Here is a 13968-nt window from a genome sequence, read left to right as displayed (position 1 = left end):
AAGACTCTGGACTATAATGTTGGTCAGATGTCAGATTGTGTTTAAAAATGAAAATTGGCTTGACATCAAAATCCAATGCTCAAGATCAGACAATGGACAAATTTGGTCAATGGTCAATAGAGTTTGAATTCCAAAAATTTGGGCAAGGCAATACTTGACAACACTGACTATGTCCCACAGAATAAAATAAATGACTAATTATATTATGGCCAAAAGATGTCAACATATCAGTTTACAGCCAAATTAAAGACTATGTTCAAAGTTCCCAAAGATTTCTTACGAAACTTGCCATATTGCTCACAGCTCTTCCCAGACACTGTTCCAATAAAGTGTCCTTTAAAATTAATTTAGCACCAATAAGAAAATTAGTGCTTAACTGAAAGACGTTTAGCTATCTACCAAAAAGTGATGCAAGCTGTGATTTCTGCCAAAAGGAGTGTTATTCAATTTTGACTCTATTAGGGTTTCATATTTGCACAGGCCACACTGAAGATTTAGGTACATTAAAGATTAGGTGCATTAGCTGTGCATTAGGATATTCATTCATTATCTGTAAGCGCTCATCCAGCTCAGGTTCGCGATGGGTACCAGAGCTTACCTGGAATCATTGGGCACAAGGCAGGAACACACCCTGGAGGGGGCGCCATTCCTTCACAGGGCAACACACACTCACACCTACGGACACTTTTGAGTCGCCAATCCACCTACCAACGTGTGTTTTTGGACTGTGTGAGGAAACCGGAGCACCCGGAGGAAACCCACGCGGACACGGAGAGAACACACCAACTCCTCACAGACAGTCACCCGGTGCAACCCACAACCTCCAGGCCCCTGGAGCTGTGTGACTGCGACACTACCTGCTGCGCCACCGTGCCGCCCATACTCAATATTAAAAGATTCAAATCGGGGCAAAAAATAAATAAATAAAATAAAATAAAATAAAATAAAAATCAGGCCGTTACTATTTCTTAGGCATACAGTTAGATAATGCAGCATGTTTTTTGTGTTAAAAATAAACATTAATACTTTGACATTATATTTTGTTATGGTTTTCATAATTGTGTACCATATCTCGTCATTCATTTTAGGCATATCGAGATATGAGTTTTTTTGTTCATATCACCCAGCCCTAATTTGTATCACATATTTGAGGACTGTCTTTTGGCAAAATTTTAAAAAGTGTTTCTAAATTAATTTTTAAGAAGTTTTTTTTATATAAATATATAATGAATGTATATACCAGTGGCGATTGCTCTAAGACTGCAAGGGAAGCTCAGCTTCCTCTAAAATGTCAAAAAATAAGTGATCGAATATATACTGTTGTGTGTACATGTCATTGAATAAATATGCACTACAACGCGCTCAACTTTTGTTCAGAATCAGCTTCTTATCACTGATAAAGACGCGGCTTTCCTCTCAATCATTCCCGCAGCTTCACAGTGATTTAAACACAGAGTTCAATGGAGAAGCAGCGAAGTGCCGGGAAACGAGACGAGTCATTGGATAAATGCTGGGCTTTGTCCTGCCCATCGGACGATCAGCGTCTCTGGGGGTCTATGGGGCAGTGGGCTGGCCTCGGCTGGCCTGGACGCTCAGCTTCTGCATGATGATTGGATGATCTGTCTGAGGCTGGATCCCTTTTTGATTGACAGCGAAATGAGCGAATCAGCGACCCTTTGGTGTAAAGATCCGAGGGAGCATTACATTTTCATTCTGTTCTGAGTTGAACCAGACTTTCTTAAACCTCTTAGCGGCATTTTCTTTGTTAAAAACGACTAGCGACCAATCGAGCTTCTATTTCTGGTGGGTTTTTGTAGCTGCTTGTGTTTGGAGACTGACTTCTATCACTCTTTCTGACTTCTATTGCAGTTTCTGTCCAGCGGGTGCTGCTGAGCCCTTCCACCGTCACAAAGCACTCACAGGCGGACACACTTCACGCCATTGAGAGGACACTAGTCAAGTCCCTGGAAAAGACGCTTTGTTGGTACAACAGGGTCACAGATCATTTTCTTGAAAAGGAACGGAGGGTAGAATTTACGTATAAATAAACCGACACATTTTATGATGTAGGCTGAAATTGAGCTTCCCCTCCTTGAAAGACCAGCATCCGCCACTGGTATATACATATCGTTATCGCAAACATATCCCAGTATACTGCAATATTATTTGAAGGCCATATCACCAACCCCTAGTGCTGGGCGATATGAGCGCAAACCATTATCACGTTTAATTGTACATTTTACCACAATTTACGATTAATAAAGTATTATTTTATTTTTGTATTTTTGACCCTCATAGTTCAGTGACGAGGCTTGTACTGTAGATATGCTCCAGTATTAAATATGGGATATTTTTTCTAATGTCGCTGGGAGCTTGTTCTTCTCTTGTTTCCTGAGCACTGTTTATATTTGGTGTGTGATTTTGCTTTGGTCGCTGAAACAGTGTTCAGTGTCAATTATAGTCAAAACACAGAACATCCAATCCACAGACGCTGTGTTTTTCTTTGATACGAGCTCGAGTTGCTTTGTCGGTCACTACTACTTATATTGTTTTTGATCACGTCATGTAACTGCACTTGCCTAATTAATAACTCATTACCATCAGGTTGCTAGCTAGTTTTTATGAATCCCTGGAAGGAAATTAAGTTTTCATAGCAGCCAGCTAGGTGCTTTTAAATACAGAGAAATATGAAAAAAAATAATAATAATAAAATAAAAAACATAAGGAGGGTGCTTTTTTGTTATTTTCTCCTTCATTTATGTGCTGAAACACATGGAAGGCCAAATCATTTGGTATATAGCAGAATTTTATTTAAGCCCAGTTTTCTGGCTTGGGATTTTCTTCAGCAATTTATATAACACTAATACATCAGCATACGTAAGTAAACATCAAGTGAATTAAATCAGTGTGCATCAAATCAAAATGCTCTAAAATTGGGGCACACACACTCAACTCCACAGTCATGACATATCATAGAGCATATCATATCATTCATAAACATTCAAGAGGCTGAATCAAAAATGAAAGGACCCTCCCAGATGAACTCCAGCACAACACTACAAAAGATGAATGCAAATTCCAACACATCAGCCTCACTAGGGGAAGGTTATCATCAAATATTTAACACAAAGAAAAAGACCTACATGCATTGGAAATGACAAAGTATGATTTGGATTATGTGCCCAAAACTGAAATTGGAACCTTGTGATTGGCTGTATGTGGGACTGCCCTTAAATCTAAGTATATATTCCGAGAAAAAGAAGGCAAAATTTAATGCTGTTGCTGTGTCAGAGGTTAACACCATCTTTCTTAGTAGTGTTGTGGTTTTCAGCTTCACACATTTATTCATACCACTTGAAAGCAATAAACAGAAATGCAATTCACAATTAAATATATTTGTAGTGTTTGTGGTACTTAATAACCCATGTAGGCCTTTAGACCTTTTGTGAGGGATGAAGGCCAATAGAGAAGTAGATATCGTCTGTTTGTTAACAATGTTGTCTAATTAGCAAAAATTAGGTAAAAGTACAGTCTGTGGAGTTCCTGTGTGGATGATTTATGTTCTGAGTTCAGTAAAGTACAGGATGCTGAGTTGAAGTCTCAGTGAAAGTCACACCATGAGCTGCAGGGAAAGCCTGTTCCACTCAGATTGTTCTTTTACAATTTCACACCTCTGCAGGGGAATTATTCAGTACTAGGCTAACCAAAAAAGGCTTCCTGGGGAGAACAGATACACTGGGTGCTTTGTAGACCTTCAGAGATTTTTATAGGGATTCTAAGGATTTCCAAAGAAATAGAACTTGTCGCTACACTGTAAAGAAGGATTTAAAAAATATACTAAAATAGTATTAACCAGTTTAAATATGTTTATTCAACTTTAATAAATACAACCTTAATTTCCAGAAAAGTTGGGATGCTGTGCAAAATTTAAATAAACCAGAATGTGATGAGCAGCAAATCATTTAACCCTTATATTTAAATGATAGTTGTACAAAGACAATATTTCAAATGTTGAAACTGAGAAAATGTTTTTATTTATTTATTTATTTATTGAAATATTTGACCATTTTGAATTTGATGCCATCAGAACATTTTAATTTTTTTTGTCACAAATAAAGTGTAATGCTCAAATATAAATAAATAAATAAATAAATCAAACAAACTTGAAACAGTTCAAGTAAAACATTTCTCAAAAATTTCATCATCCACAGTATAAATAATCATTAAAAATGTAGAGAATTTAGAGAAATCTCTATGTAAAATTCACAAGGCCCAAAACTACTATTGGCTGTCTGTGACATTCAGGTCCTCAGGTGGCAGTGAATTCAAAACAGAAATGTTTCAGTGGTGGAAATCACTGCATGGGATCAAAAACACTTCCCAAAACTTATTTTCCTGTGAGCAAAATGTGTCACTGTAAATGCAAGTTACAACTTACAAATGCAAAGAGGAAACCATATACAGAGAGGATCCAAAACTGCAACAGCCTTCTCTGGGCCTGAGCTCAGTTAAGATGGACTGAGGTGAAGTGGAAAATATACTGTGGTCCAATGAATCAAAATTAGAAACTTTTTTGGAACTCATGTATGCTTTGTTCTCTGGGCTAAAGAGGAGAGAGGCCACCTGAATTCATATAAGCACACAGTTCAAAAGCCAGCATCTGTGGTGTGTGGGAGCATTAGTGCACATGGCATGGATGAATTGCACATCTGTGAAGGTATCGGTAATGCTGACTGATATATACAGGTTTTGAAGTAACACGTTGCCATCCAGTCAGTATCTTTTTCTTGGAAGGCCTTGCTTTTTTAGTAAAGCAATGCCAGTTCACATTCTGCGTATATTACAAAACACTGGCTCCTTAGTAAAAGACTGAAGCTGTTGAGCAGTTTAAATCTTATAACATGCAAGTAAAAAAAATACTTTCAAAACTACAGCTATTGGTCTCCTCCGGTCCGAAAGATTTATAATGTCATTAAAAGAAGAGGTGATGCAAATAATAATAAGCAATGAACTATTGCTGTTTCAAATATTTTCATGCAAAAATAGGCTTGACTTGCACAATTTTTAATTTACAGTTATTAATATTTTGCACAATGTCCCCACTTTTCTGTAAATTGGATTTGTAAACTGAACAAACATATGTAAAGCAAAATCAATTAGTAATTGAAAGGCTGTACCTTCTATGTTCTAGCAGTTGGAAAGGACTTGATATTAGTCCAGTTTTCCCATCTGCATATTACTACATCAGTGTTTTCCCTCCGTTTCATTATCCCTGTATATCCAAAGCATTCCACTAGATGGCCAGCCAGACCAGCAGAAAATATTTAATGGATTTGTCTCCCCTCATACTGAAGAACACAATGATAATTTCCTCCCAAACAAAACAAGTGGAGTATGATTTCTCCCACACTTCACTGCACTAACATCACAGTAACAGGACATGGAATATAGATTAACACTGAAAAAAAAAAACAAAAACAAAAACAGAACAATTAAGTCAAACTACATTAGATAATAAAATCTAATCATATGGTTTAAGTTAATGAAACATTTACGTTGTTTGTTCTCAGTTAAGATTAGAGAATATATGTATATGATTATGGGTGGCACTGCTGCACTGGAAATGTTGCTGTGACACATATGTGCAGGGTCCAGATTCAATCCCTGTTTAATTGGAATGCATTCAAACTACCAGTACAGTGTATTACTTAAATAATGTAACTATTAGTTTGTACTTTTGCAGGCCCCATACTCAAAAAAATGAAGATATTAAAACAGGTGCAGTGTTATTGTAGTTTTCAAACACTTTAATGGATGGTTGATTTGGAGACTCGCTCCTGTAAAATGTGAGTGTATTGTGACACTTTATAGATGTGAAACACGTCATGAAGCTCGCTTGTAACACACATGAGGTGATTTCCTATATGACTCTTGTCGAAATCACACAGATCTTTATTCTTACATGTTTTTCTGGCTTCCACCACATTAGTGTCACAAACTGTTCACCTGCTGCATAATTTATCACATACCTTAAGATGTTCTACTGTAAGGAGATAATCAATATTTTTTACTTCCGTTGTTAGTGGTTTTAATATTGTGGCTTTTGGGGTATATCATTCATTTATTAATATATCTTCTTGCTCTTCAGGCTCAAGGTGGGTCCAGAGCTTGCTTGGAGTCATTGAGCACTAAGCATGGCAACACACATTAAAAGTACTATGAAGAAAGTTTTTTATTTTTTAAAGCTGATTTTAAAGCTTTATAAAGTTCTGCACTAATTGAAAAATGTCCTAAAACATTACAATATGAGGGTTGTCTCTAAGCTTAAAAACAATAGTTTTTACACTCAGACAAATCTGTTTTACTGAAATTATAATTTAGAGGACTGTCAATTGAAAAGCCTACAGTATGAAACCAAATGCACTATGTACTCTACATACTGTTATGGAACTGCTCTATTATTTTGCCAACCAGTCACTATCCTTCAAATACTTCTAAAACTAAATTGCAATGAGTGATAAACACCATAGACAGCACAGTGCCACAACAAGTAGTGTCGATGCCACACAGCTCCAGGGTTTTCAGGTCACTGTCTGTGAGGAGTTATGGTGTTCCCATGTCTCTGCGTGGTTTTAATCCAGGTGCTATGGTTTCCTCCAAAAATAAAAAATAAAAAAAAGGGTTGTGTGTGAGAACAATTATAGTTTTAAAGCTTTTAAGGTTCTATTTCTATTATGTTTTTTGAGGGGAAACGGAAGAAAAATTTTGTTCCTTTAGTGGGTAAAAATGCTGTTAAGCTAAAGCACTCTCACAAACATTGGTTTCGTATAGTTATTATTAATGTTACTAATTATAATGGTGAGCCAGTATATTAAAAAATAAATGCGGCGCAAAAAGTCATTGGTGCAATATCACAGAGGCACTGCATCAGTTTCTCAACCACCTTTTAGTGAACGGAACTGTTAAGTGCCACATTTGTAAATAAGTTAAGTTTTTTCTACCACTTAATATTTCCCATGATTTAAAGAGATTCTGTTCACTTACAGCTTGTTTTGTATTGCATTGTATGTTATAGTGTGTGTGTGTTGTGGGGGGGTGGGGGGGTTACCTGACCAATGGAAATGTTCCAAAATGACTTGGAATAAAACGTCTTTAACTAACACTAGAAGTAAAGAAAGTTAATTCGGTCTCTTGCAAATTAGCCTTTTTAGAAATGTATTTTTTTTACCAATTTCAGGATATAATTCAAGTACACTTTATAAATGAGGCCCTAGACCTATGGTTGGGGCAAGAGGAAGAAACATTAGGAGAAAAAAAATAAGCTAAAGAGGAACTGAGTCTCTGGTGATCAAAATCAGTAGGCATAACTTTAAGGAAACTCTTTTTGAAGAGTTCAGAAATACATATAGTCCCAGCACCATAGCAGCCATATTGACCTAGTGTTGGTAGCAGCAGGAGTAGCAACCAAAAGAGCAGTATTAATACACATCTGTATCATAACCAGAGAGTTCCTGTATGGCCTCAAAAATACAGAAATATATAAAGACTTGGAAAAATTAGGGGCATGGGCCTCAATTATAAACTGTCCATACCCAAGGAATTTATACTTCATAAGAGAAAATTCATGACTATTTACTGATTTGTAAGATGGGAATTAGAGTTAAATGATCTGGGTTGATGAAAACAAGGATCTTGCTGACATTTGTGATGCAAAACATTTAAACTTTCTTTTGAAAAGCTGTTGCAACAATACTGTCTTAGGGTTGGTAGTAGCAACCAAAAGAGCAGTATAAATATATTTCTGTACTATAACCACAGTGCTCATGTATGGCCCTTAAAATGGGAAAAAACATGAAAAACAGTGTGGCCCTCTGGGTGATGGGGTATTGGATTTGCCTCGTGCCCTGCCGGTGTTTGCTGCATGTTGAGTACAATGAGGTTGAGAGAGCTGAGCACGGATCGAAGGATCCACTCTGGAAACAGACATGAGCCACATCACAGGCCAATCACAGAGCGTGGAACTGTGACCTACGTTTGAACCTATGATCTGTGTAACTCACCCCTGTTGATGGTGGGACATGCGCTCCCTCTCTCTCTCTCTCTCTCTCTCTCTCTCTCTCTGTCTCTTTGACACACACACACACACACGCACATACATACACACACACGCAGACACACTCTCACAGTGCTTCACCAAGCACCTCATGGCCCAAGGCCAGAAGAGTGGGAAGGGCAGAGGAGAGAGAGAGAGAGAGAGAGAGAGAGAGAGAGAGAGAGAGAGAGAGAGAGAGAGAGAGAAGTGAATGGGGGGGCATAAGGTATCAGGAAGAAAAGCGCCAGCCGTGGCGAGTAAAGTGCAGAGTTGGAGCAGGGATTATTTGGTGAGATTTTTTCACCAGAATAATTACAGAGGACGGCAGAAGTGTGAGGGAGCATCAGAAAACAAACAACAGACTGTGCCTTGAGGTCAAATTTACTGAGAGAGTGAAGTGAATATGCTCAGTGTTGAGATCCTGCCCTAACCTGAAAGTGCAAAACTGCTGGCAGCCTAGGTTCTACCCTTATAGTTCATTGCAGTTATCACAGATTTCAGCTGAACATCTGTTGTCTTAAAACTTTCAAGCATCTTTACCTATTTCCACATCTCTTTATTCAAGGAAACGGATCGATTTCTTGCTCTTTGGCCCCAGTCAGTCAGATAAAAACTGAAACATACAGAGAAAGTCTGAATGTGGTCTAGTTTTGCCCAAAAAGTGTTGGTTTGGCCCTGTTTGGTGCAACCTTGCAAAATGATAGAAAAAAGGATTGTTATTGTCTTTAGTGACTCACTTTCTCCAGGCGTGGTTATGTCACTTCTGATTTCAGTCATTAAAATATTGCTAATGTAGATTTTTTTTCCTTCATTTCTGGTATTTGTTGGAATCCCACAAAAATGACACTAAACACTAAACAGAACTGATTTAGGGCTTAACCATACTGTGCTTGTTTTACTCTTATTTATTGATCTATTTTAAATATATTATATATTTATGTTAAAAGTCTTTACAATGTCACGTAGGGATGCTCTTTTTAGTGTACAACAGGCACTTGATGACACGCAAATGTGTAAATGAATTACAAAAGCACACAAAGCAGAGGGAGAAAAATCCCAACCAAATTCACAGTGCATATGTTAATAATATTGGCGATAAATATTAGGACCTGCCTGCCCCTGTAATGTCACTGTGGTTTTGGAGTTCTCTTGTTGCCCAGATAGGGCTGGCTGTTCCATCAACCCCACAAAAGGGCTACATTTGCTAAAGTCACTGTAGCTTTTAAAAGGGTTTGTGACACACATTACGGTTCTAGATATAGCACCCATGGTTTTCAAAAGAAAGATGTGTAAGAAAATGTATTTATGTAATAAAGGGCTTATTAAGCCTAATAAAGAATTTGTATGTTAAAAATAAAGAATATGCAAAGCCCACCTCCCAAAATTGGGGGGTGTCCCAATTCCTAGTGAACTCTCTAAATAGGAAGCATTTTATGTCATCATATTTGCATTCCCTAAAAACTGATTGTCACAGGTAGAGTATCCTGCCTATTACCTTATTATTAGGACATCAATTTAATCAAGAATTGAATTTCCTCAGCTGCTAGTAGCTTTAATTCTAAAAATGGCTGTAACTTTTTATTGTCATATTGCCCATCAGTCTTTAGATGACATTTTATCTTATAGAAAGCATAAATTAATACTGATAAGGAGCCCTTGAACTTTCTTCTTTTCTCAGCATCTGACCACAGCACATCCAGACTCCTGTCAATTTCTATTTCTCTCCAGAGCAAATATGAATAAAATACTTATAATAATGCAAAAGAAGGATCCATGCACATAAGGCTGAGGTGAGCTGAGAGGTATAAACTCTGAGGTGACTATGTGTTGACATAAGTAAACTCAGGTCGTGTAAAGTGTGGAAACATCATTTCTGTTTAGCTAGAGCATCTCAAAAGCCTCTCATAAGGCTGGATGTCGGTTGCAATGCATATTTATAATGTTGAGTGAGAAATGAGGCAGCATACTGAGAGTTGGAACCAAATGTATATCATGAAAAAGCATTAAAAAATAATGAAAGTAATTTTTAATGTGTTCTAGAATCAAACACATTTACTCTTGCTTATCACTAGCTGAAGACGTAAAGGGGAACCTTCAAGACTTAAAGCTGAGAGCAAGGACATTTTATAGATTCTTACAGAATCTCCTTAAAGTATAGAGTTGTCTCTGCACACATCAGAGCAGTGGTTGCTGTAGTTTGGCAGGAGTGCTCATCATTAGCTGAGACAAACGTGTGGCAAACGGGTGGCGCGGCCCTTTTTTTCCACACGGCAGTATCACAGTTCCGATCTGTCACCCTTCACTCGCCTTAATGTGCGAAAGCAAGACGTGTTGCGCCTATTATCACTTCCTGGCAAGGCTGGCATGCTGATCCTCTTTCCCTGGGGAGCCAGGCAATATGGTGGTGCACGCTGCCAGCCAGGGCACCCGCTGTCACAACGCATCAGTGCTATATCCACCACAAATACACACACACACACACACACACACACAGAATCATATACATAACATATGTACATACATATTCTCATTACATATATATATATATGAACATTAGCATTAAAAGAAATACATGGTCTTATCAAGCAGATCATTTTGACATGTTATATATTCACATAAACTAAGAAATGTCTGTGGTTAAATCTGTAAGTGATAAACCATACTCATTTGCTCATTTCTGTTTCTAGGCAAATTGGAGACATCAGCGCTATTGATTTTGCAGAAAGTACAGAATAACAGTTCTGGATTCCATGAGGTTCAGCATATTTTGTTTGGAGCACGCCAACACTACCAGTCACTGCAAAGTGTCAACTGTGAAACATGGGGTGGGCTGTTTTAATAGTCATGTTTTATTATGGGGTTGTATGAGTCCAGCAAGTATAGGAAAAGAAGTATCAATGAAAAGATGATGCTTACTCTCAAGATACTTGGCAGGAAAAAAATCACAAATATTTTAAAGAAATTTCAGTACTGGAAGGTGAACAAACATTTAGAATGTCCTTATATTGTTTGAACATTTTATTGTGTTTTTCTATTTAAAATAATACAAATAAAATTGTACTGAAAGAAAAAATGATAAAAATGAAAAAATGGGAAAGACAAATGATAGAATTTAAAAGCCCTTGTGCTTTCAAATAGTGTATTGTGCTTGAAAGTGTGAAGTGTGGAAAAGACAGAGTGTAGTACAATGATTCATACCCTGACCTTGGTTTGAGTTTGTGAGTCCTGAAAAAAGAATGGCTCCAGAGCACACAACCTGCTCTTGCTCTGGACACAGCTCTTACATCTTCGGTGGAAAGGTCAAGAGGGAAACATGTACAATACAATCTTCTACCCCGACTTGCTGACTCTACTGCACTGGGAGTCAAGGTGTTAAGGTGGTTGATGTGTTGCATTAGTTGACAGTGTTACACGCGTCATTTCCCAGGTTTACCCATCAATCAAAATGTAACATGTGCCACAACTCAAACACTAGAATATCACAGTGTGTGTTTAATGAGAACATGACTCCATGTGTTGAAAAGTACCTCTGTTGCCTGCTTATCTCATCATACTGCCATGGTGATCCCCAAGTGTTGTACGCCTAAGGTAACTACAATGAGGTACGATGGGGAGGCCCACTTCACATCACATCGCTTATCACAACTTTTCTATTGTTAAATTTTCCATTTTACATCCACAAGTAGGTATGTAAAAGCTTTCTGAAAGGTAAGTTTTAGAGCTATTAAACCCTTCATATATGTGCTTCTTATCACATTCACTGACTTCAAAATTTTCTCAGGAACTAAACATTTCACATCAATCTTTTCTAAAGAACATATTTTGGATATCATTGATTAATTAAACATAAACATCTTCCTCTGTATTACACTTCAAACTTTAGCAAACACAGATTGGCTGAGATATAGCTGTATGTTTAAATAATTTAATTTCACTGTATATTATTTTAATTCATATTTTGTGTAAGGTATCTACTATCTACTACTATTTATTTATTTTATTTATTTTTTTAATTTGCACTAGGACCTTATAAGGTCTAAGTTACACCAGTGGTCACCCCCACCTCACACACACTGGCCCTTGCTGCTGCTGCCCAGTAGGCAGGCGTGTGAGTGGTGAGGTATCGTAGCCCTGCGCCAAAGATCAGTAGGTTCTGACCTAAAATTAATTTAAGATTAAAAACCCCTTAGGTGATGTGGATGAGAGGAAAGGAAGGGTGGGGGGTTTCTGGGCTTATGTGTCTGATCTGTCACAGCCACCACGCCTGACTGCTCAAGCTCCTATTAGCCATGACGAGACAAAGGGGTGACACATCCCAGCCCGGAGGGGCCAGAGCATATTTACACACATGCATGAGTGCATTGTTCACACACATACACATGCACATAGACATGGTCAGAGCTCCACAGAGACATGCACACACATGCAGGAAATATACTCATAGCATCACTGCTGTAAAATAAATAAATAATCAATAATCAATACCTGGATGAAGACACTGCTCTATCCCACTCTGTCAACTCTGACTGTATAATAACATGATAATAACATTATAAACAACAATGTAACAGTTATTGAGGTATTCACTATTACAACATTAATTGCTGTAGCCAAATATATGACCTCAACATATCTTCAGTTTATAGGCTCATCTTACAAATATCAGTTTAGCTGAGGTGCACCCTGAATGGATATACATGTGAACGCAAAGCTTGTATAATCTTGATAGAACAGCATGAAATTAAATGGGATGCTGTAGTGCTGTTGAACTTATTTCAGTATCATGGAACAACTCGATGTACGTTAGCAGCACTGATTTCTAGAGTGAATGTCACTGCTGTGTTTTAAGATAGGGGAAGCACCCGTGGGATTTATTGTGTGTGTGTGTGTATGTGTGTGTGTGTGTGTGGTTAAGATATATGTATTGTTTTGGCTGCCAAAAAATTAGCTTACCTTTGATTGTGTATTCATTATGGGGACAAAATCCATCTTCCCATAGTGTGTATCGTAACATTTTAGGGTGAAGGCATGGTTTTTAAAGTTATGGTGAATTTAAGACTAGGGTTAGGGTCAGGGTAAAAGGAAGGGTAAGAGTCAGGGTTAGGTTTAGGCTAGTAGTGGTGGTATATCTCCATGAATCTAATGGAAATCTATGTAATGTCCCCAATATTCACAGAAACAAATGTCATGTGTTTCCAGGTGGGGACCGGGAGAATGAACACAGCATTCACACACCTACATGCATTCTTCAAACACACACACACACAGACACACACACACACACACACGCTCGCACACACCATCATGATGATTCACAAACAGCTCGGCTGATGGATGGGGGGTGGCAGAAAGCGATGCCGGAGCATGACAAGATTGAACTTTGGGACATCTCTCCACTCGACAGCTTAAACAAGCAGAGGGCAGCGGGCGGTCACCAGGGGCATGACTGCGGTCACACAGGGATGGCACAGTATTGTAGACGGGAGAGGGAGGGAGAGGGGTAGGGAGGGAAAGATAGAAAGGAGGGGAGGAGGAGATGAAGCATCATAACATCACAGTAATGTCAGAGCATGTCAACTGCAATCAGCATTGGCTGTAATTTTCTGAGCAATTAGAGCGCTTTACTGAGAGAGAACCAGCTCACAAACAGGAGCTTCTTAAAACCCAAGCAGCCCATCACACATCTTCTGTTCTCTCCCTTTCTGTTTCTCTCTCTCTCTCTCTCTCTCTCTCTCTCTCTCTCTCTCTCTCTCTCTCTCTCTCTCTCTCAGTGGCTTTCTGTGTTCCTCATTTGCTCTGTTTCTCTCTCTCTCTCTCTTTTTTGTTTCTGTCTCTGACCTTTTCTCTCTTTTTCTCTCTAATCTGATAGAGTGTGT

This window comes from Hoplias malabaricus, chromosome 3 (assembly GCF_029633855.1).
Source record: "Hoplias malabaricus isolate fHopMal1 chromosome 3, fHopMal1.hap1, whole genome shotgun sequence".
Classification (NCBI taxonomy): Eukaryota; Metazoa; Chordata; class Actinopteri; order Characiformes; family Erythrinidae; genus Hoplias; species Hoplias malabaricus.
This window is presented reverse-complemented; position numbering follows the sequence as displayed.